Below are 25,258 nucleotides of genomic sequence, written 5' to 3' on the forward strand. Positions count from 1 at the left end.
TCCTTTTTACCAGAGGGAGTATCTTTGTCCATATTTTCTGCGAGTAAAAACAAGTCCATATTAGATGGTGCACGGTCTCCTCTTGTCGGCATCCCTCCCTCGGGCAGGTTGCAGAGTTGGATAATCCTCTTCGGTGCTGGAATGCCCGGCATGGAAGACACTCGTGTGCGCAGCTCCAGGCCAGGTCCTTCTGTGAATTAAAAAGATAATTAATACTCAACATCTTCCAAATCTGTATACACTTCTGTTCGTTAAAATTTTTGATGGGAGTCACGGTACTGGTTTCTTTTATTTCCTTTAGTAGTTTTTTGCTATTGCACAGATCCTGAACACTTTTACCTTTAAAATTATATAAGTTTAAAATTTTTCCTAAAATCATGTATTGAGGGGGTAAATTCAAAGAATAAGGGCAACTTAAAACTGTAGAAAACCAGCCGTTCCTCCGCATAAAATAACCAGTATTAAAACGAACAAAATAAGACCAGTAGCTATCTTTAAAAACAGTAGTAAAACACATGCTAAAAAACTTTATTAAAAGGAAAGCTTTAAAATCTGGAAAATCCTTACCGCCCCTGGAGTTCGGTTTTATCACAATTTGTCTCTTTAATTTTTCGCTCTTAGAACTCCAAAAGAAAGTAAAACAAGCTTTTGTTATTTTCTTTAGAACCATTTCGGGGGGTGGGAAAACCAGACTTAAATACAATAAAATAGGTAAAAGCACCATTTTTGTAATTAAAACCTTCCCTTCCATTGTAAGTTCTCGCATGTTCCACATACATATTTTCTTATTTATTTTTTGAGCCACCAAGTCCCAGCTATTAAAACCATTATTAGACTCGTCAAAGGAGACACCTAAAATCTGCACCGACTCAGACACAGGGACGGGCACATCATACAAAGGCATTCCGCCTATGTTTAAAATGTTACTTTTGTTAAAATTGACTTTAAAACCGGAGGCACAATTAAAATATTGAATCTGTTTTAGCGTCTTCTGAAGCGATGGGGTGTCCCTGCAAAACACCGCAACATCGTCCATGTACCCCACTACCTTCGCCTCTAGTCCCCCTCCTCCTGGCAGGGGGACTCCATGGATCTGCTTATCCTTTCGTATTGTACATAAAAGAGGCTCTATTGCGCAAATGAAGAGTAGTGGGGACAAGGGACACCCCTGCTTCACTCCGGAATTTAAAATCACGCCCTGTGTCTTAAAACCATTTACTAAAATTTTACTAGTACAGTTATCATAAAAAGCTCTAAGAGACAATAAAAAGCCATCAGGTATACCCATTTTCTCTAAAACCTTAAAAAGATAAAAATGTGACACCCTGTCGAAAGCTTTTTCAAAATCTATGGATAAAACCGCCAGCTTTCCTTTTCTTAATTTGGTGTCGCTAATTACATCCTTTAAAAGGTTTAGGTTCTCCCATAAACTCCTCCCAGGCACCCCACAGACTTGGTTTGTATGAATTATTTTATGGATTACGTTCTTTAAGCGGTTAGCACACAGTTTCGCCATTATTTTATAGTCGCAGTTCAGAAGGGTGATTGGTCTCCAGTTTTTGAGTTCCGACCGGTCTCCCTTTTTGAATAGCAGGGAGACATCACCCTTCTTCCATGAGCCTGGGAGGATTTTAGACTTAAAGACTTCCGTAAAAAGGGAGAACAAATCTTCTTTTAAAATACCATAAAAAGTAACATAAAATTCAATGGGTATACCATCCGGCCCAGGCACTTTACCTGTTTTAAAACTCTTGACGGTCTCTAAAATCTCCTGCTCTGAAATATTCTGCAATAAAAAAGACTGTGAGACAGGATCTAAAAAATTGGTGATCTCCTTTAACGAGTCATTCATAAAACATTCATCAATGTGTTTTACATTAAAAAGATCCGCATAAAACTCTTGCACCTTTTTTAAAATACCCTGTACATCATTCACTCCTTCAATGTTTTCTATTAACCTTCTATTTTCATGTATTTTCTTAAAAAAATACCTGGAGCAGGTCTCGTTTTCCTCAAGATGCTGTATTCGAGACCTAAAGATAATTTCTTTTCCTTTCTGCTCCAGGCACTTAGTTATTTCTTTTTTAAGATCATGTACCTCCTTCTCCACCTCCATCCCATGTGCTCTGAATTTGTACAGGGTTTGCAGACGAGTATTTAGGATATTATAAAATTCACGTTTTTCTTTAGCTTTCCTAACCCCAACACGGATAAAAAATTCTTTTATTTTTAGTTTCATTTTTTCCCACCAGATACTGGTGGGAGTGTTGGGGTCTTTAACTCGTCTGCATTCCTTGTAAAAGGTGATAAAATCTGATAAAACCTGCGGATCTTCTAAAAGGGACACGTTTAACTTCCAGGCATTCCTACCAGTTCTCCTTTTAAAATCACTTTTAACTTTAAAATACAATAATTTATGGTCAGAAAAAACATTGGTAAAAAGATCACAGTTAAAAGGCAGTACTTGATAAGAACAAAAAATAAAATCTATCCTGGAGCTACAGCTTGCATTGCTCCAGGTAACACCGTCTTCCTCTGGTACGTTAAAATTACATTTTTTAAAAACATCAGTGAGATTAAAATCTAAAATCAAGTTTTTTAACATAAAAGACGTCTTATCATAGTTCCTACTCACTGCGTTCGAAAAACGGCGTTCTCCCCTTAAAATACAATTAAAATCACCTGATAAAACAAGAGGACTAGAATTGTTAATAAAAAGGGGTAAAATCTCCAACATTTTTATTCTTTCATTCTTATCAGGAGAACCATAAAAATTTAAAAACTGCCATTTAATACCATTAATAAAAGCGCTGACCAATAAAATTCTGCCTGGTAAAATTTCGTTAAAACTCTCAATTAAAACGTTCCCTTTAAAAAGTATGGCGACCCCTGCTGATCTGGACTCATTTGATCCAGACCAGACTGATGGACCGTGCACCCAATCATCTTCATATTCTTTATAATTTAATCTGTGCGGGATGCCACATTCCTGCAGGAAAAGGACGGAAGCAGCAAAAACCGACAAGTAATTAAATAGGGCAACCCTTCTTACTCTGGCGCTCACACTTCTCACGTTCAAGGACAGACCGGACAACTCAGCCATGGGAATGTACAAGAAAACGTCTTACACCTCTGATTCCCCCTCCGAAGCCTCATACCCCCCAAAATCTGACTCAACTGTACGCATAGAGGAAGCAGGAGAGGAGGCACCATCACTCAGCCGACCCCCCTCCTCCATCATGATTGAGGCATAGTTGTTCTCGGGCATCCTGGCAATCAGGGCTCCAGACTCATTGGGTTCTTCCACCTCTTGCCCCTCCATAGGGGTCGGGTGTTCACTTAGTTCCGTCTCTGGTACCTCAGAGACGGTCACCCCTGAAACCTCCTCCTGGCAGGGAGGAGGGGGGGTATCCCCTATGGGGACCTGTGGAGGAACGTCACTTGGGTTCCCTGCATCCGCAGGTACTTCCATCGGCTCCCCCTGGACCGCCTCCGAATAGAGTCTTCTGGAGCCCCTCCGCCTTTTAACCTTCACCTCTCCACCCGGATCATCGCTCTCAGGGGGACCCTGAGCCAGAGGTTGCTGAGGAGCGGATTCGGCCGCCGTCCGCTCCTCTCTTAACCCAGCATGCTCCTGGGGGCCAGTTTTTTCACCACTTGCACGTTTTTTGGCCATCCTCTGCTCTTTAGGGTCCCCTCCTTTTGACTGAGGGGGGTCTTTCTCCTTCTCCATCTCACCGCTTACCTCTTGTGGGGGGGTAATCACTGGCTCTGCTTGCCTCGGCTGGTGTCCCGGTTGCTGTCCTTGCTGCCTCCAGGGTTGCCACTGCTGCTCCGTCCTATGTCTGTGGGGACAAGAGGAGAAAAGGTGACCGAATTGTTGACAGAAATTGCACCTCCCTCCTCTTGTGCATTTCTCTGTCTCGTGCTGTGTGCTACCACATTTTTTGCATGTACTTTCACAGTTTTCTTTTGTGTGTCCATATCTCTGACACTTCCTGCAGTAGCTTGGCATCCCCGCATAAAAGAGGTCGCCACACATATTATTTATTTTAAAACGAGCTGGTGGTAGTTGAATTCCCCCTGGCAATCTGTCATCTTTTTTGCATGTAACCTGAAATCTCCACTTAGATGTCCAGATGCCACAGCTGTTCATGATTTTTCCTCTGCACTCAACCTTACTAAAATAGACTTGTAAAAACAACTCAACATCGTGTAGGTTGGCGAAAGGGGAATACATCTTTACTACCACCAGCTTAATATCGTCTAGAACGTGCTCAATAATCCGGACACCCTGAAGCTTTTTGTCTTTACTCGCAGCAGCTCTGGTAACAAAATCTCTGTGGATGCCATTTTGTGTGAACGTCACATCAAAAATTTTACGCTTCGGGTAGTCCTGGATTGCCAATATCTCGCCCTTCTGTATTCCGAAAACTCCTCCGAGCACGTCCTCTACTACGAATTTCAAATCGTCCGCCCTTTTGGTATCATCCGTGAGAATGACTCTCACGGTGTTTTTGATCCTTGCGTATGCCGGCACAGAACCTGGATCCGGATCATCATCCATGGTTCTAACCTCTCTCCACCCGAAGGTCTTGAGAGGCGATCGCTACTCGTTACCCTGGGACTAGGCCCTCTCCCCAATAGCAACAAGTGGGTGAAGCCCAGGCAATAAACCTGGGCGATCCCACAAGGCCGAGGAGAGGGGTACCCGAGTACCTTCTGACCAGATCTCCTGTATTACTACACTTGATCTTAGCCAAAAGGCCGAGAAGCGATAACCGTGAAAGGGGCGGGCCCAACAAGGTCCCCTTCATGGGCACTATCACTGCTTGCTGTCAGGGAGGCTGCCAGACAATTTTCCATGCACACTCTGGGCTGGGGGGCAGTCAACCACCAGTACACACAGCAGAACCTAAACCCATACCATTATTGCTAAGCAGCAAGACAGGGGCCCATTGCACTCCCACGGGGCCTTTTTAAATGCAATCCATAACCCGGATTTGCCAGGAACCCTTCTTACTCCTCCTACTTGCATGTGACACTGGGCTTAGGATCTGCATAGGAAACACACACACAAGCACACACCTACCTTTGTTGCCTGCAGATGCCTCCTTGGCTGTCCCCAAACGGTATCAAACCAACACCCACGGGAAGCTGTAAGCATAGAGGACATGCCTGCACCCCATTGGACTTACCTGTGTGGGTTAAATCCGGGTTATTTGACAACCTATGGCGGTGATGGTTCTGCTCAGGCAGAGCAGTGCTGATGCTCCTCATAAAGCTGTCGCTGCTGTGAAGGTTCTAGGTGACATCACAAATCCCTTTGGTTACATACACAACAAAGCTGGGTTGTTGTTGTTTACACTCTGCAAGGCCTGTGGAAGTGAGTGACATCATAGCACTGTAGTTCTGAGGGTTCAAGATGGATGCAACAATCTCCTGTTGCTTCTATGAAGGCCATAATAGACGACATCACCAAACAGCTCCATAGTCACATACACAGCAAAGGAGAGATGTTGTTTACACCTAGTGATGTCAGTGGTATTGAGTGACATCACAGCACAGTGCTAAGGCTCCTGGGCCTGGACACAGCAGCGGCTGCAATATCTCAACGGAGAATACGTTTATATCTATGTGTGTGTGTGCGCATATATATATATATATATATATATATATATATATATATATATATATATTTCTCCGCCGAAATCACTTTTAAACCCATTTCCACCTTTTTTTCCCTTCTCTTCCTCTTACTTTTTTTTCACGTTTTTTTACGTTTTTCTCCTTTTCGCCTCTTTTCTGGGCGTATTATTCTTCTTTTTCTTCTTTTTTTTCGTCTAATGCATACCCCATCAGTGCAGCAATGCTTATTCAATACCGCCAGCAGATGGAGACACTGGGGGATAATTTTCTAAGGATTTATACTGATTTTTCCTGTCTGAATTTGTCGCACAGAAAGTTGCAGGCCAAATATGTGTGACATTTCTGCGACTTTAGCTTCTAGAGCATTTTTACAACATTATACATAGGTGCTGAATACATAAAAAGCGACTGTTCAGCGACAGACAAGTCGCATCGGCTGAAAGTAGGCCAGAATGTCAGTCCATGTTGGAGCAGGTTTAGATACAGTCTAAAGCATAGATCTCAAAGTCTGTGCACAGAATTTAGCAAGGGCCTCGCACCTTCTGATGCATCAGGTAGGTGCACAATAGCATAGCCTAACCCTCTGTACTTTGGTCTATATTGATGCGGGACATAGACAGCCAGCTGATGACCAATCCATTAGTGCAATGGATGGCTGGAAGCATTTGTCTTTGCCTTTGCAATACCACAGAAGCAATGCATGGTCAATGTACAGCAATGACACACCTGTGTGAACAGCCAGGAGACCCCCCCCCCCCATGTTATGTTACATAGTTACATAGTTAGTACGGTCGAAAAAAGACATATGTCCATCACGTTCAACCAGGGAATTAAGGGGTAGGGGTGTGGCGCGATATTGGGGAAGGGATGAGATTTTATATTTCTTCATAAGCATTAATCTTATTTTGTCAATTAGGAACATTCAGCACCCACCCGCTATCAAGGCAGCTGCCTATCATGTCATGCCCTACCTGCACAGGTGTGCTGGCTACTCAAATGATCCAATTAAGGAGGCCATTTAGTCAGCAGCAGCAGAAGTCCTGTGCCTGGACGCTCCAACAGGGGCCAGACACAAGCAGAAGCAGAAGCAGCAGAAGCAGCAGCAGCACCACCTTTTGTTTTTTGGCTGCAGCAGCAGCAAGGCCCACAGGGCTGGCTAGCTGGCTAGCCAGCAAGCAGGTAGCAATGAAAGTAGGAATCTTTCTTTTTAACCCTGTAAGGGGGTGGTGCACTGTACCCGAAGATACTGCCATATCGGGTCAATGCATAGGGCGACGGAAGCAAGCTTCGAAATCGGCCCCCGTTCTCAAAAATCCATTTAATATATGGTCCCCAGATAGGGGACGTATCAGATATTAAACTGATAAGAACAGATACTACACTTGATCTTAGCCAAAAGGCCGAGAAGCGATAACCGTGAAAGGGGCGGGCCCAACAAGGTCCCCTTCATGGGCACTATCACTGCTTGCTGTCAGGGAGGCTGCCAGACAATTTTCCATGCACACTCTGGGCTGGGGGGCAGTCAACCACCAGTACACACAGCAGAACCTAAACCCATACCATTATTGCTAAGCAGCAAGACAGGGGCCCATTGCACTCCCACGGGGCCTTTTTAAATGCAATCCATAACCCGGATTTGCCAGGAACCCTTCTTACTCCTCCTACTTGCATGTGACACTGGGCTTAGGATCTGCATAGGAAACACACACACAAGCACACACCTACCTTTGTTGCCTGCAGATGCCTCCTTGGCTGTCCCCAAACGGTATCAAACCAACACCCACGGGAAGCTGTAAGCATAGAGGACATGCCTGCACCCCATTGGACTTACCTGTGTGGGTTAAATCCGGGTTATTTGACAACCTATGGCGGTGATGGTTCTGCTCAGGCAGAGCAATGCTGATGCTCCTCATAAAGCTGTCGCTGCTGTGAAGGTTCTAGGTGACATCACAAATCCCTTTGGTTACATACACAACAAAGCTGGGTTGTTGTTGTTTACACTCTGCAAGGCCTGTGGAAGTGAGTGACATCATAGCACTGTAGTTCTGAGGGTTCAAGATGGATGCAACAATCTCCTGTTGCTTCTATGAAGGCCGTAATAGACGACATCACCAAACAGCTCCATAGTCACATACACAGCAAAGGAGAGATGTTGTTTACACCTAGTGATGTCAGTGGTATTGAGTGACATCACAGCACAGTGCTAAGGCTCCTGGGCCTGGACACAGCAGCGGCTGCAATATCTCAACGGAGAATACGTTTATATCTATGTGTGTGTGTGCGCATATATATATATATATATATATATATATATATATATATATATATTTCTCCGCCGAAATCACTTTTAAACCCATTTCCACCTTTTTTTCCCTTCTCTTCCTCTTACTTTTTTTTCACGTTTTTTTACGTTTTTCTCCTTTTCGCCTCTTTTCTGGGCGTATTATTCTTCTTTTTCTTCTTTTTTTTCGTCTAATGCATACCCCATCAGTGCAGCAATGCTTATTCAATACCGCCAGCAGATGGAGACACTGGGGGATAATTTTCTAAGGATTTATACTGATTTTTCCTGTCTGAATTTGTCGCACAGAAAGTTGCAGGCCAAATATGTGTGACATTTCTGCGACTTTAGCTTCTAGAGCATTTTTACAACATTATACATAGGTGCTGAATACATAAAAAGCGACTGTTCAGCGACAGACAAGTCGCATCGGCTGAAAGTAGGCCAGAATGTCAGTCCATGTTGGAGCAGGTTTAGATACAGTCTAAAGCATAGATCTCAAAGTCTGTGCACAGAATTTAGCAAGGGCCTCGCACCTTCTGATGCATCAGGTAGGTGCACAATAGCATAGCCTAACCCTCTGTACTTTGGTCTATATTGATGCGGGACATAGACAGCCAGCTGATGACCAATCCATTAGTGCAATGGATGGCTGGAAGCATTTGTCTTTGCCTTTGCAATACCACAGAAGCAATGCATGGTCAATGTACAGCAATGACACACCTGTGTGAACAGCCAGGAGACCCCCCCCCCCCCCCCCCCCATGTTATGTTACATAGTTACATAGTTAGTACGGTCGAAAAAAGACATATGTCCATCACGTTCAACCAGGGAATTAAGGGGTAGGGGTGTGGCGCGATATTGGGGAAGGGATGAGATTTTATATTTCTTCATAAGCATTAATCTTATTTTGTCAATTAGGAACATTCAGCACCCACCCGCTATCAAGGCAGCTGCCTATCATGTCATGCCCTACCTGCACAGGTGTGCTGGCTACTCAAATGATCCAATTAAGGAGGCCATTTAGTCAGCAGCAGCAGAAGTCCTGTGCCTGGACGCTCCAACAGGGGCCAGACACAAGCAGAAGCAGAAGCAGCAGAAGCAGCAGCAGCACCACCTTTTGTTTTTTGGCTGCAGCAGCAGCAAGGCCCACAGGGCTGGCTAGCTGGCTAGCCAGCAAGCAGGTAGCAATGAAAGTAGGAATCTTTCTTTTTAACCCTGTAAGGGGGTGGTGCACTGTACCCGAAGATACTGCCATATCGGGTCAATGCATAGGGCGACGGAAGCAAGCTTCGAAATCGGCCCCCGTTCTCAAAAATCCATTTAATATATGGTCCCCAGATAGGGGACGTATCAGATATTAAACTGATAAGAACAGATACTACACTTGATCTTAGCCAAAAGGCCGAGAAGCGATAACCGTGAAAGGGGCGGGCCCAACAAGGTCCCCTTCATGGGCACTATCACTGCTTGCTGTCAGGGAGGCTGCCAGACAATTTTCCATGCACACTCTGGGCTGGGGGGCAGTCAACCACCAGTACACACAGCAGAACCTAAACCCATACCATTATTGCTAAGCAGCAAGACAGGGGCCAATTGCACTCCCACGGGGCCTTTTTAAATGCAATCCATAACCCGGATTTGCCAGGAACCCTTCTTACTCCTCCTACTTGCATGTGACACTGGGCTTAGGATCTGCATAGGAAACACACACACAAGCACACACCTACCTTTGTTGCCTGCAGATGCCTCCTTGGCTGTCCCCAAACGGTATCAAACCAACACCCACGGGAAGCTGTAAGCATAGAGGACATGCCTGCACCCCATTGGACTTACCTGTGTGGGTTAAATCCGGGTTATTTGACAACCTATGGCGGTGATGGTTCTGCTCAGGCAGAGCAGTGCTGATGCTCCTCATAAAGCTGTCGCTGCTGTGAAGGTTCTAGGTGACATCACAAATCCCTTTGGTTACATACACAACAAAGCTGGGTTGTTGTTGTTTACACTCTGCAAGGCCTGTGGAAGTGAGTGACATCATAGCACTGTAGTTCTGAGGGTTCAAGATGGATGCAACAATCTCCTGTTGCTTCTATGAAGGCCGTAATAGACGACATCACCAAACAGCTCCATAGTCACATACACAGCAAAGGAGAGATGTTGTTTACACCTAGTGATGTCAGTGGTATTGAGTGACATCACAGCACAGTGCTAAGGCTCCTGGGCCTGGACACAGCAGCGGCTGCAATATCTCAACGGAGAATACGTTTATATCTATGTGTGTGTGTGCGCATATATATATATATATATATATATATATATATATATATATATATATATATATATTTCTCCGCCGAAATCACTTTTAAACCCATTTCCACCTTTTTTTCCCTTCTCTTCCTCTTACTTTTTTTTCACGTTTTTTTACGTTTTTCTCCTTTTCGCCTCTTTTCTGGGCGTATTATTCTTCTTTTTCTTCTTTTTTTTCGTCTAATGCATACCCCATCAGTGCAGCAATGCTTATTCAATACCGCCAGCAGATGGAGACACTGGGGGATAATTTTCTAAGGATTTATACTGATTTTTCCTGTCTGAATTTGTCGCACAGAAAGTTGCAGGCCAAATATGTGTGACATTTCTGCGACTTTAGCTTCTAGAGCATTTTTACAACATTATACATAGGTGCTGAATACATAAAAAGCGACTGTTCAGCGACAGACAAGTCGCATCGGCTGAAAGTAGGCCAGAATGTCAGTCCATGTTGGAGCAGGTTTAGATACAGTCTAAAGCATAGATCTCAAAGTCTGTGCACAGAATTTAGCAAGGGCCTCGCACCTTCTGATGCATCAGGTAGGTGCACAATAGCATAGCCTAACCCTCTGTACTTTGGTCTATATTGATGCGGGACATAGACAGCCAGCTGATGACCAATCCATTAGTGCAATGGATGGCTGGAAGCATTTGTCTTTGCCTTTGCAATACCACAGAAGCAATGCATGGTCAATGTACAGCAATGACACACCTGTGTGAACAGCCAGGAGACCCCCCCCCCCCCCCCCCCCATGTTATGTTACATAGTTACATAGTTAGTACGGTCGAAAAAAGACATATGTCCATCACGTTCAACCAGGGAATTAAGGGGTAGGGGTGTGGCGCGATATTGGGGAAGGGATGAGATTTTATATTTCTTCATAAGCATTAATCTTATTTTGTCAATTAGGAACATTCAGCACCCACCCGCTATCAAGGCAGCTGCCTATCATGTCATGCCCTACCTGCACAGGTGTGCTGGCTACTCAAATGATCCAATTAAGGAGGCCATTTAGTCAGCAGCAGCAGAAGTCCTGTGCCTGGACGCTCCAACAGGGGCCAGACACAAGCAGAAGCAGAAGCAGCAGAAGCAGCAGCAGCACCACCTTTTGTTTTTTGGCTGCAGCAGCAGCAAGGCCCACAGGGCTGGCTAGCTGGCTAGCCAGCAAGCAGGTAGCAATGAAAGTAGGAATCTTTCTTTTTAACCCTGTAAGGGGGTGGTGCACTGTACCCGAAGATACTGCCATATCGGGTCAATGCATAGGGCGACGGAAGCAAGCTTCGAAATCGGCCCCCGTTCTCAAAAATCCATTTAATATATGGTCCCCAGATAGGGGACGTATCAGATATTAAACTGATAAGAACAGATACTACACTTGATCTTAGCCAAAAGGCCGAGAAGCGATAACCGTGAAAGGGGCGGGCCCAACAAGGTCCCCTTCATGGGCACTATCACTGCTTGCTGTCAGGGAGGCTGCCAGACAATTTTCCATGCACACTCTGGGCTGGGGGGCAGTCAACCACCAGTACACACAGCAGAACCTAAACCCATACCATTATTGCTAAGCAGCAAGACAGGGGCCCATTGCACTCCCACGGGGCCTTTTTAAATGCAATCCATAACCCGGATTTGCCAGGAACCCTTCTTACTCCTCCTACTTGCATGTGACACTGGGCTTAGGATCTGCATAGGAAACACACACACAAGCACACACCTACCTTTGTTGCCTGCAGATGCCTCCTTGGCTGTCCCCAAACGGTATCAAACCAACACCCACGGGAAGCTGTAAGCATAGAGGACATGCCTGCACCCCATTGGACTTACCTGTGTGGGTTAAATCCGGGTTATTTGACAACCTATGGCGGTGATGGTTCTGCTCAGGCAGAGCAGTGCTGATGCTCCTCATAAAGCTGTCGCTGCTGTGAAGGTTCTAGGTGACATCACAAATCCCTTTGGTTACATACACAACAAAGCTGGGTTGTTGTTGTTTACACTCTGCAAGGCCTGTGGAAGTGAGTGACATCATAGCACTGTAGTTCTGAGGGTTCAAGATGGATGCAACAATCTCCTGTTGCTTCTATGAAGGCCATAATAGACGACATCACCAAACAGCTCCATAGTCACATACACAGCAAAGGAGAGATGTTGTTTACACCTAGTGATGTCAGTGGTATTGAGTGACATCACAGCACAGTGCTAAGGCTCCTGGGCCTGGACACAGCAGCGGCTGCAATATCTCAACGGAGAATACGTTTATATCTATGTGTGTGTGTGCGCATATATATATATATATATATATATATATATATATATATATATATATATATTTCTCCGCCGAAATCACTTTTAAACCCATTTCCACCTTTTTTTCCCTTCTCTTCCTCTTACTTTTTTTTCACGTTTTTTTACGTTTTTCTCCTTTTCGCCTCTTTTCTGGGCGTATTATTCTTCTTTTTCTTCTTTTTTTTCGTCTAATGCATACCCCATCAGTGCAGCAATGCTTATTCAATACCGCCAGCAGATGGAGACACTGGGGGATAATTTTCTAAGGATTTATACTGATTTTTCCTGTCTGAATTTGTCGCACAGAAAGTTGCAGGCCAAATATGTGTGACATTTCTGCGACTTTAGCTTCTAGAGCATTTTTACAACATTATACATAGGTGCTGAATACATAAAAAGCGACTGTTCAGCGACAGACAAGTCGCATCGGCTGAAAGTAGGCCAGAATGTCAGTCCATGTTGGAGCAGGTTTAGATACAGTCTAAAGCATAGATCTCAAAGTCTGTGCACAGAATTTAGCAAGGGCCTCGCACCTTCTGATGCATCAGGTAGGTGCACAATAGCATAGCCTAACCCTCTGTACTTTGGTCTATATTGATGCGGGACATAGACAGCCAGCTGATGACCAATCCATTAGTGCAATGGATGGCTGGAAGCATTTGTCTTTGCCTTTGCAATACCACAGAAGCAATGCATGGTCAATGTACAGCAATGACACACCTGTGTGAACAGCCAGGAGACCCCCCCCCCCATGTTATGTTACATAGTTACATAGTTAGTACGGTCGAAAAAAGACATATGTCCATCACGTTCAACCAGGGAATTAAGGGGTAGGGGTGTGGCGCGATATTGGGGAAGGGATGAGATTTTATATTTCTTCATAAGCATTAATCTTATTTTGTCAATTAGGAACATTCAGCACCCACCCGCTATCAAGGCAGCTGCCTATCATGTCATGCCCTACCTGCACAGGTGTGCTGGCTACTCAAATGATCCAATTAAGGAGGCCATTTAGTCAGCAGCAGCAGAAGTCCTGTGCCTGGACGCTCCAACAGGGGCCAGACACAAGCAGAAGCAGAAGCAGCAGAAGCAGCAGCAGCACCACCTTTTGTTTTTTGGCTGCAGCAGCAGCAAGGCCCACAGGGCTGGCTAGCTGGCTAGCCAGCAAGCAGGTAGCAATGAAAGTAGGAATCTTTCTTTTTAACCCTGTAAGGGGGTGGTGCACTGTACCCGAAGATACTGCCATATCGGGTCAATGCATAGGGCGACGGAAGCAAGCTTCGAAATCGGCCCCCGTTCTCAAAAATCCATTTAATATATGGTCCCCAGATAGGGGACGTATCAGATATTAAACTGATAAGAACAGATAAGGTTTCAACAAAATTTTATTGAATAAATAAGAAACCATACAAAATTTAAAATGCAAAATAATAAAAGGTTCACAAAAGTTTTAAAATACAAATAATAAAACCAGTAATAAAAGGAGAAAAAATAAAAATGGCAGGATAAAACATTATACAAATGTCATAAAAACTGATTATATTGTTATTTCGCTCCATAGAGGCAGACACCACATGGATGCTGCCTCGCTGGCCCCCAACTGTTTCTTGTCTCTTAGGTAATAGATGTACATCTCACTCAGGGCCAGCTTTATACAGTTTTTAACATCAATAAAATCATGTTTAAAAAGTAAGATGTTCCTAACTTTCCAGATGGCATTTTTAAAACAATTAATAATCATCCAGCAGATCATCTGCTGTTTAAAATTGGGGCAGTTAAAAAGACCGTAAAAGACACATTCGTGATTAAAATCTTTTAGGCCGCAGGCCCACTTCAAAAGTGGGCCTACCTTCCTCCAAAGCTCCCGTGCAAAAGGGCAGTTCCAAAATATGTGCAGCACCGTTTCGTCCACTCCGCAGCCATCTCTCGGGCACTTGGCTCTCGCCACCAGTCCTCGCCTGTGCTGGAACTCACGAGTAGGGAGGCACTGGTGGACGATTGCCCAGGCAAGATCCCTGTGTACATTCGCCAGAAACTTCCCGTACACGTTCCGCCATACCTTTTTGGATCTTGCCTGTGTGAAATTGGACACTGCCAGGGTAACCTCACTCCGCCTGAGGACCTTTGATACCTTTCTCTGGTCCCCCAGTATGTCAGGCTCCAAATCTTGGAGACCTAGGAGCCTGACTGTCTTTTCCAACACCACATAATGTTTTGGGGGACACAGAAGCACCGGAGCGTTCAGAGGGATGCGCAACCATCTTTTAAAAACCATGCCCGCAGCGTACCTTAAAAAGCAGCTAAAAATGCCATCGGATTTAATAATTTTAAAACAGAAACAGAAATACTTTATGTAAAAGAAAGTAAAAAGGTTAGGAACATCTTTCCCGCCATTATCTTTACTTTTGTACATAAAATCACGCTTTAATTTCTCCATTTTTGAACCCCATAAAAAAGTAAAAACAATTCTAGTTACTTTTTTAATGTATAAAATAGATGGAGGAAATACCATGGCAATGTATAGCATAATAGGGAGTAAAACCATCTTTATTATTAAAATCTTCCCCTCCATGGTAAGGTTTCTAAGATTCCACATTAAAATCTTCTTCTCCATCTTAGCTATAGCTGAATCCCAGTTAGGGCTCCCATCATTGACCTGGTTAAAAACAATACCTAAAACTTTAATTTGATCCTGTTGCATTGTGACTCCTGGGGTGATGGATGAATCCCAGGAGCCAATATAAAAACAGTCACATTTATCTGTGTTTAGCTTAAAACCAGAGACCTCGCAGAAATAGCTGGTGTTCCTCAATGCCCCCCTCATGGATGGAGAGTCCGGGCACAGTATGGTGACATCATCCATGTACCCCAACACCTTTAGATGGGTCCCTCCTCCACCAGGTATCGGTACGCCTCTTACTACCCGGTCTTTTCTGAGGAGGGCCATCAGTGGTTCGATTGCGCAAATAAAAAGGAGTGGGGACAGGGGGCAGCCCTGTTTGACACCTGATAAAAGAGGAACACCGCTGGTTAAAAAGCCATTAATAGAGACTTGACTAAAACAGGATCGGTATAAAAGCATGATTCGGCTTAAAATCGTTTCAGGCACTGCCATCTTTTTAAGAACTAAAAACAGGTATTCATGGGAGACCCTATCAAAGGCTTTTTCAAAGTCTAAGGATAAAATTGCTACAGTTTGATTTCTATCCTTAAAATACCATAAAACATCTCTTAAAATATTTAGGGATTCAGCTATAGACCTTCCAGGTACCCCACAAACCTGATTTGGGTGAATTAATTTATGAATAAAAGGTTTAAAACGGACAGCTAATAACTTGGCTAAAACTTTATAATCGACATTTAAAAGTGTGATGGGGCGCCAATTTTTTAGCATATCCTTTTCACCTTTTTTAAAAAGTAATGATACAATCCCCCTCCTCCAGGAAGGGGGAAGTTCATTAACAATAAAAGTTTCTTTATACAATAAAACCATATCATCCCTTAAAATATCCCAAAAAGCTAAATAAAATTCGATGGGTAAACCATCTTCCCCAGGGGCCTTCCCACTAGAAAAACTTTTAAAAACAAATAAAAGTTCATCTAAGTTAAGATCACGGGATAAAACCTCCTGGTCTAAAACATCTAGCTTAAAATCAAGGGAATTAAGAACATGTTCTAAAAAGGATGGATTAAGATCTTTCTTATTAAAAAGAAGCTGGTAGAAGTTAAAAACTGCATCTAACATGCCTTTTGGAGTGGATTCACCCTCAAGGTTTTGGATGATATCCCTCCTATTCATCACTTTTTTAAAAAAGAAACGGGAACATTTCTCGCCCTCCTCCAGGTGCTGCACATGTGAGTTAAAAATGATTTGTTTCCCTTTCTTTTCTATGGCATGTTTTATTTCAGTTTTAAGGTTTAAAATATCATTTTCTACATCCATACCAGCTTCTTTCAATTTAAAAAGTACATTTAAACGCATGTTAAGAACATAAAACCACTGTTTTTCCATTTTTGCCTTCTTCTTACCTGCTTTGATAAAAAAAAATCTGATTTTAGATTTGGTGCCCTCCCACCAGTGCAGCATAGGCTCGTGGGGTTTTCTTTGTGATTGCCAGCACTGGTAGGTCCGCACAAACTCCTCTTTTATCTCAGGGTCCTCTAGGAGTGTGGTGTTTAATCTCCAGAGGCCCCTTTTTGCTTTTTGCTCCCCCTCTAGCTCCAGGCCCACCAAGAGGAGCTTATGATCAGAGAAGATATTCTGCTCGAGCGTGCATTTCAGGGGTTTAAAAGCTCTAGAGGAAAAAATAAAATCGATTCTGGAGCTCACTCTTCCATTGGACCATGTGGCGCCCGGGTCCTCCGGCAAGAGATCCTTCCAGCAATCTTTCAAATTAAAATCATCAATAAAATTTTTAAGCAGGTAAGAAGTGCGGTCTTTACGATTAATATCCCCACCCTGCCGGTGTTCCCCATCACGTATGCAGTTAAAATCACCTCCCACCAGCAGGGGGGAAGACCCAACACAAAACAGTGGTAAAATTTCAAATAGTTCTGCCCGCTCCTGTTTATCAGGAGGGGCATACACATTTAAAACACGAATTAAAAGTCCATTAAAATATAGATGAATTAAAAGAGCTCTGCCAGGCACAATCTCAGTTACTGTATGAATAGAAAAGGACTGGCCTCGGCAGAGCAGCCCAACACCCACAGAACGACAGTCATTTGCACCGGACCATATGGATGGGCCCAGCTTCCAGTCTTCTTTTAAGTCTTTATAGTCCATTTTACTAGGGATTCCACATTCTTGTAGCAGGCAAAGGTCAAAGTCACATGTCTCTAGATAAGAAAATAAAGCAGCCCTGCGATCAGGGCTCTTTAAGGACCTCACATTGAGTGAGGCAATTTTTACAGGGATAGGCATAGTTTATGGAGAGTCCGTGCTTGGAGAATCAAAGTCAATAATAAGCTGCGTACCGTCATCCCCCGCCTGCGGGGTCATCAGCTCCTTGATGTTCTGAGGGTCGGAGCTTGAGATCGATGATGCCCCGACCCTGAGCTCGCTCTCGTCCGAACTACGGCACGCCGCTTTCCTTTGAATGTCTTCCTCTTCTTCTTCTCTTTGTCTTTTAAATGTCACACTGCTGTCCATATCCTCTGTGTTGCTCTCACTCGATGTAATCTCTGGCCCCCGGCTGATGGATCTGCGTCTTCTTTCATCATTTGACGACTGGAACTGCTGCACAGGGGCCTGTGAGGCCTCTTTTCCGGAACCTTTGCCGCTACCTTGGGAAGTTTTCATCGCTTGTTCCCCAGCAAGCATTGCTGAGGACTGTTGCTCCAACTTCCCCATCGATCGACGATGGCCAGTTTTACCCACCGGGTCCACTGCTGGCGGGGCAGCAAACCCTGGTTTGGCGCCACTTGTCTTCTTGGCCCTGTCCTGTATAGGCGGAGTAACAGGACCGGGCTCAGACCTGGCCACCTGGCTCCCCTTCCGGCGGGCTTTCACCGGGGCCTCTTCGTCCGGAGCAGGGCGACCCTGGGCCAAGCCAGTACCTGGCTTATGCTGTAATTTTGGGTCCACCTTTGCCCCCACCGAGGCCCGTCGGCTGCCACCCGCCACAGGTGAGCCCCCTTCAGAAGTTTCGGCGGGCTCTTGAGCCAGGTAGGAAGTCGATCGACGTCTTTCAATTTCCCGGGCAGTAAACTCGATCACCCGCCCGGGCTTCGTGGAATCCCCATGGCCTCCCCCTAGCACTACCACCGGTGGGCCCCCCGATGGAGCACCAGAGGTCTTGGGCCTGGACCCATCAGTACCTGCCATCTGGGGTTTGGGCATCTTAAAAAAGGACGTCTTTTGTCCTGTCCCCTCTTTGGGTGGGCCCAGCCTTGACCCACCCATCGTAGTTTTTGCTTTATGGGGACAGGAATTAAAATCGTGATTTTCCTCTCCGCAGAGGTTGCACCTTATCGTATGGCTACATCTTGAGGCTATGTGACCTTCTTGGCCACACCTATTGCAGCGAATCACACGCTCCGCGCCGCAGGTCTCCTGGGTGTGGCCAAACCTCAAGCAATTTCGGCAATACATAGGCATTTGAGGATAGAACAGGAAGCCCCGAACTCTCCCGATGGCAAAATTTGGGGGCGGATGGCAAAGACCCCCAATACCACCGGGATCCTTACGGAGCTTGACCCAGAACTTCCTCTTGCCGTTCCAGAACCGCACGGAGTTCAAGATTTTGTTTGCGAATCGCACCTCTTCGCAGTATCGCCGAAGAAAAGTGGCTATATCCTCCGTGGTCACATGAGGGCTGTGCATAGCCACCACCAACGGTATATGTTCCTCACCATAGAGGAACTGGAACGAAAGACCGTCGAGTCGATCGTCCCTCTGGTCCGCACCAGACAAGGTTGCATAGATGTTATCGCAACACGCCGTGGCCGTGAAGGTGACGGTATACAGGCCACGGCTTTCCTGGTCATTTAGACACAGGATGTCCTCCCTATTGAGGCGGAAGTAGTCAAGAAGAATCACCTCCGCAATGAAGCGGAGGTTCTTCAACCGACGATGGCTCTCTGACACCTCTATGCGGATGGTATTTCGCATCGACATTTCCCCAGAGGGGAAAGCCCAGGAGAACGGCATCTTCCACACCCAGGGACTAAGCCCCTTCCCCAATAGCAGCAGGGGCTCGGAATCCCGCTATAAAAGCGGAACCCTTACCCAAGGCAGAGGTCGGGGGTACCCTAGGTGCTTCCGAAGCTACAGGTAACGCTCAACGTACCGAAAATGCCTTCTGAGACACAAGGTCCCCGAGACAGGGGGATCGCAACCCGTTGTCTGTGGACTAAGCCCGCTCCCCAATAGCAGCAAGGGGGTGAAGTCCCTCCGTAAGGAGAGACAATCCCCCAAGGCCGAGAAGCGGGGTACCACAGACACCTTCCGACCAGACCAAATGCAGATACTACACTTGATCTTAGCCAAAAGGCCGAGAAGCGATAACCGTGAAAGGGGCGGGCCCAACAAGGTCCCCTTCATGGGCACTATCACTGCTTGCTGTCAGGGAGGCTGCCAGACAATTTTCCATGCACACTCTGGGCTGGGGGGCAGTCAACCACCAGTACACACAGCAGAACCTAAACCCATACCATTATTGCTAAGCAGCAAGACAGGGGCCCATTGCACTCCCACGGGGCCTTTTTAAATGCAATCCATAACCCGGATTTGCCAGGAACCCTTCTTACTCCTCCTACTTGCATGTGACACTGGGCTTAGGATCTGCATAGGAAACACACACACAAGCACACACCTACCTTTGTTGCCTGCAGATGCCTCCTTGGCTGTCCCCAAACGGTATCAAACCAACACCCACGGGAAGCTGTAAGCATAGAGGACATGCCTGCACCCCATTGGACTTACCTGTGTGGGTTAAATCCGGGTTATTTGACAACCTATGGCGGTGATGGTTCTGCTCAGGCAGAGCAGTGCTGATGCTCCTCATAAAGCTGTCGCTGCTGTGAAGGTTCTAGGTGACATCACAAATCCCTTTGGTTACATACACAACAAAGCTGGGTTGTTGTTGTTTACACTCTGCAAGGCCTGTGGAAGTGAGTGACATCATAGCACTGTAGTTCTGAGGGTTCAAGATGGATGCAACAATCTCCTGTTGCTTCTATGAAGGCCGTAATAGACGACATCACCAAACAGCTCCATAGTCACATACACAGCAAAGGAGAGATGTTGTTTACACCTAGTGATGTCAGTGGTATTGAGTGACATCACAGCACAGTGCTAAGGCTCCTGGGCCTGGACACAGCAGCGGCTGCAATATCTCAACGGAGAATACGTTTATATCTATGTGTGTGTGTGCGCATATATATATATATATATATATATATATATATATATATATATATATTTCTCCGCCGAAATCACTTTTAAACCCATTTCCACCTTTTTTTCCCTTCTCTTCCTCTTACTTTTTTTTCACGTTTTTTTACGTTTTTCTCCTTTTCGCCTCTTTTCTGGGCGTATTATTCTTCTTTTTCTTCTTTTTTTTCGTCTAATGCATACCCCATCAGTGCAGCAATGCTTATTCAATACCGCCAGCAGATGGAGACACTGGGGGATAATTTTCTAAGGATTTATACTGATTTTTCCTGTCTGAATTTGTCGCACAGAAAGTTGCAGGCCAAATATGTGTGACATTTCTGCGACTTTAGCTTCTAGAGCATTTTTACAACATTATACATAGGTGCTGAATACATAAAAAGCGACTGTTCAGCGACAGACAAGTCGCATCGGCTGAAAGTAGGCCAGAATGTCAGTCCATGTTGGAGCAGGTTTAGATACAGTCTAAAGCATAGATCTCAAAGTCTGTGCACAGAATTTAGCAAGGGCCTCGCACCTTCTGATGCATCAGGTAGGTGCACAATAGCATAGCCTAACCCTCTGTACTTTGGTCTATATTGATGCGGGACATAGACAGCCAGCTGATGACCAATCCATTAGTGCAATGGATGGCTGGAAGCATTTGTCTTTGCCTTTGCAATACCACAGAAGCAATGCATGGTCAATGTACAGCAATGACACACCTGTGTGAACAGCCAGGAGACCCCCCCCCCCCCCCCCCCATGTTATGTTACATAGTTACATAGTTAGTACGGTCGAAAAAAGACATATGTCCATCACGTTCAACCAGGGAATTAAGGGGTAGGGGTGTGGCGCGATATTGGGGAAGGGATGAGATTTTATATTTCTTCATAAGCATTAATCTTATTTTGTCAATTAGGAACATTCAGCACCCACCCGCTATCAAGGCAGCTGCCTATCATGTCATGCCCTACCTGCACAGGTGTGCTGGCTACTCAAATGATCCAATTAAGGAGGCCATTTAGTCAGCAGCAGCAGAAGTCCTGTGCCTGGACGCTCCAACAGGGGCCAGACACAAGCAGAAGCAGAAGCAGCAGAAGCAGCAGCAGCACCACCTTTTGTTTTTTGGCTGCAGCAGCAGCAAGGCCCACAGGGCTGGCTAGCTGGCTAGCCAGCAAGCAGGTAGCAATGAAAGTAGGAATCTTTCTTTTTAACCCTGTAAGGGGGTGGTGCACTGTACCCGAAGATACTGCCATATCGGGTCAATGCATAGGGCGACGGAAGCAAGCTTCGAAATCGGCCCCCGTTCTCAAAAATCCATTTAATATATGGTCCCCAGATAGGGGACGTATCAGATATTAAACTGATAAGAACAGATACTACACTTGATCTTAGCCAAAAGGCCGAGAAGCGATAACCGTGAAAGGGGCGGGCCCAACAAGGTCCCCTTCATGGGCACTATCACTGCTTGCTGTCAGGGAGGCTGCCAGACAATTTTCCATGCACACTCTGGGCTGGGGGGCAGTCAACCACCAGTACACACAGCAGAACCTAAACCCATACCATTATTGCTAAGCAGCAAGACAGGGGCCCATTGCACTCCCACGGGGCCTTTTTAAATGCAATCCATAACCCGGATTTGCCAGGAACCCTTCTTACTCCTCCTACTTGCATGTGACACTGGGCTTAGGATCTGCATAGGAAACACACACACAAGCACACACCTACCTTTGTTGCCTGCAGATGCCTCCTTGGCTGTCCCCAAACGGTATCAAACCAACACCCACGGGAAGCTGTAAGCATAGAGGACATGCCTGCACCCCATTGGACTTACCTGTGTGGGTTAAATCCGGGTTATTTGACAACCTATGGCGGTGATGGTTCTGCTCAGGCAGAGCAGTGCTGATGCTCCTCATAAAGCTGTCGCTGCTGTGAAGGTTCTAGGTGACATCACAAATCCCTTTGGTTACATACACAACAAAGCTGGGTTGTTGTTGTTTACACTCTGCAAGGCCTGTGGAAGTGAGTGACATCATAGCACTGTAGTTCTGAGGGTTCAAGATGGATGCAACAATCTCCTGTTGCTTCTATGAAGGCCATAATAGACGACATCACCAAACAGCTCCATAGTCACATACACAGCAAAGGAGAGATGTTGTTTACACCTAGTGATGTCAGTGGTATTGAGTGACATCACAGCACAGTGCTAAGGCTCCTGGGCCTGGACACAGCAGCGGCTGCAATATCTCAACGGAGAATACGTTTATATCTATGTGTGTGTGTGCGCATATATATATATATATATATATATATATATATATATATATATATTTCTCCGCCGAAATCACTTTTAAACCCATTTCCACCTTTTTTTCCCTTCTCTTCCTCTTACTTTTTTTTCACGTTTTTTTACGTTTTTCTCCTTTTCGCCTCTTTTCTGGGCGTATTATTCTTCTTTTTCTTCTTTTTTTTCGTCTAATGCATACCCCATCAGTGCAGCAATGCTTATTCAATACCGCCAGCAGATGGAGACACTGGGGGATAATTTTCTAAGGATTTATACTGATTTTTCCTGTCTGAATTTGTCGCACAGAAAGTTGCAGGCCAAATATGTGTGACATTTCTGCGACTTTAGCTTCTAGAGCATTTTTACAACATTATACATAGGTGCTGAATACATAAAAAGCGACTGTTCAGCGACAGACAAGTCGCATCGGCTGAAAGTAGGCCAGAATGTCAGTCCATGTTGGAGCAGGTTTAGATACAGTCTAAAGCATAGATCTCAAAGTCTGTGCACAGAATTTAGCAAGGGCCTCGCACCTTCTGATGCATCAGGTAGGTGCACAATAGCATAGCCTAACCCTCTGTACTTTGGTCTATATTGATGCGGGACATAGACAGCCAGCTGATGACCAATCCATTAGTGCAATGGATGGCTGGAAGCATTTGTCTTTGCCTTTGCAATACCACAGAAGCAATGCATGGTCAATGTACAGCAATGACACACCTGTGTGAACAGCCAGGAGACCCCCCCCCCCATGTTATGTTACATAGTTACATAGTTAGTACGGTCGAAAAAAGACATATGTCCATCACGTTCAACCAGGGAATTAAGGGGTAGGGGTGTGGCGCGATATTGGGGAAGGGATGAGATTTTATATTTCTTCATAAGCATTAATCTTATTTTGTCAATTAGGAACATTCAGCACCCACCCGCTATCAAGGCAGCTGCCTATCATGTCATGCCCTACCTGCACAGGTGTGCTGGCTACTCAAATGATCCAATTAAGGAGGCCATTTAGTCAGCAGCAGCAGAAGTCCTGTGCCTGGACGCTCCAACAGGGGCCAGACACAAGCAGAAGCAGAAGCAGCAGAAGCAGCAGCAGCACCACCTTTTGTTTTTTGGCTGCAGCAGCAGCAAGGCCCACAGGGCTGGCTAGCTGGCTAGCCAGCAAGCAGGTAGCAATGAAAGTAGGAATCTTTCTTTTTAACCCTGTAAGGGGGTGGTGCACTGTACCCGAAGATACTGCCATATCGGGTCAATGCATAGGGCGACGGAAGCAAGCTTCGAAATCGGCCCCCGTTCTCAAAAATCCATTTAATATATGGTCCCCAGATAGGGGACGTATCAGATATTAAACTGATAAGAACAGATACTACACTTGATCTTAGCCAAAAGGCCGAGAAGCGATAACCGTGAAAGGGGCGGGCCCAACAAGGTCCCCTTCATGGGCACTATCACTGCTTGCTGTCAGGGAGGCTGCCAGACAATTTTCCATGCACACTCTGGGCTGGGGGGCAGTCAACCACCAGTACACACAGCAGAACCTAAACCCATACCATTATTGCTAAGCAGCAAGACAGGGGCCCATTGCACTCCCACGGGGCCTTTTTAAATGCAATCCATAACCCGGATTTGCCAGGAACCCTTCTTACTCCTCCTACTTGCATGTGACACTGGGCTTAGGATCTGCATAGGAAACACACACACAAGCACACACCTACCTTTGTTGCCTGCAGATGCCTCCTTGGCTGTCCCCAAACGGTATCAAACCAACACCCACGGGAAGCTGTAAGCATAGAGGACATGCCTGCACCCCATTGGACTTACCTGTGTGGGTTAAATCCGGGTTATTTGACAACCTATGGCGGTGATGGTTCTGCTCAGGCAGAGCAGTGCTGATGCTCCTCATAAAGCTGTCGCTGCTGTGAAGGTTCTAGGTGACATCACAAATCCCTTTGGTTACATACACAACAAAGCTGGGTTGTTGTTGTTTACACTCTGCAAGGCCTGTGGAAGTGAGTGACATCATAGCACTGTAGTTCTGAGGGTTCAAGATGGATGCAACAATCTCCTGTTGCTTCTATGAAGGCCGTAATAGACGACATCACCAAACAGCTCCATAGTCACATACACAGCAAAGGAGAGATGTTGTTTACACCTAGTGATGTCAGTGGTATTGAGTGACATCACAGCACAGTGCTAAGGCTCCTGGGCCTGGACACAGCAGCGGCTGCAATATCTCAACGGAGAATACGTTTATATCTATGTGTGTGTGTGCGCATATATATATATATATATATATATATATATATATATATATATATATATATATATTCTCCGCCGAAATCACTTTTAAACCCATTTCCACCTTTTTTTCCCTTCTCTTCCTCTTACTTTTTTTTCACGTTTTTTTACGTTTTTCTCCTTTTCGCCTCTTTTCTGGGCGTATTATTCTTCTTTTTCTTCTTTTTTTTCGTCTAATGCATACCCCATCAGTGCAGCAATGCTTATTCAATACCGCCAGCAGATGGAGACACTGGGGGATAATTTTCTAAGGATTTATACTGATTTTTC

The 25,258-nt window shown here is 45.3% G+C and overlaps 6 non-coding genes and 2 pseudogenes across 6 annotated transcripts; all 8 read right to left on the minus strand.

Annotated features, from left to right (window-relative positions):
• Positions 1-4,646: 4,646 nt before the first annotated feature.
• Positions 4,647-4,779, minus strand: LOC130333682 (U2 spliceosomal RNA; annotated as a pseudogene).
• A 2,091-nt stretch (positions 4,780-6,870) lies between these two features.
• Positions 6,871-7,061, minus strand: LOC130333710 (U2 spliceosomal RNA). The gene has a single exon (XR_008875853.1). It is a non-coding gene; the product is annotated as a U2 spliceosomal RNA (small nuclear RNA).
• A 2,095-nt stretch (positions 7,062-9,156) lies between these two features.
• Positions 9,157-9,347, minus strand: LOC130333711 (U2 spliceosomal RNA). The gene has a single exon (XR_008875854.1). It is a non-coding gene; the product is annotated as a U2 spliceosomal RNA (small nuclear RNA).
• A 2,105-nt stretch (positions 9,348-11,452) lies between these two features.
• LOC130333712 (U2 spliceosomal RNA) lies at positions 11,453-11,643 on the minus strand. Its single transcript, XR_008875855.1, has one exon. It is a non-coding gene; the product is annotated as a U2 spliceosomal RNA (small nuclear RNA).
• A 2,092-nt stretch (positions 11,644-13,735) lies between these two features.
• On the minus strand, positions 13,736-13,921 carry LOC130333673 (U2 spliceosomal RNA). The gene has a single exon (XR_008875825.1). It is a non-coding gene; the product is annotated as a U2 spliceosomal RNA (small nuclear RNA).
• A 5,528-nt stretch (positions 13,922-19,449) lies between these two features.
• Positions 19,450-19,528, minus strand: LOC130333681 (U2 spliceosomal RNA; annotated as a pseudogene).
• Positions 19,529-21,624: 2,096 nt separating this feature from the next.
• Positions 21,625-21,815, minus strand: LOC130333714 (U2 spliceosomal RNA). The gene has a single exon (XR_008875857.1). It is a non-coding gene; the product is annotated as a U2 spliceosomal RNA (small nuclear RNA).
• A 2,086-nt stretch (positions 21,816-23,901) lies between these two features.
• Positions 23,902-24,092, minus strand: LOC130333715 (U2 spliceosomal RNA). The gene has a single exon (XR_008875858.1). It is a non-coding gene; the product is annotated as a U2 spliceosomal RNA (small nuclear RNA).
• Between the last annotated feature and the right edge of the window lie 1,166 nt (positions 24,093-25,258).

This window comes from Hyla sarda, unplaced genomic scaffold (assembly GCF_029499605.1).
Source record: "Hyla sarda isolate aHylSar1 unplaced genomic scaffold, aHylSar1.hap1 scaffold_413, whole genome shotgun sequence".
NCBI lineage: Eukaryota > Metazoa > Chordata > Amphibia > Anura > Hylidae > Hyla > Hyla sarda.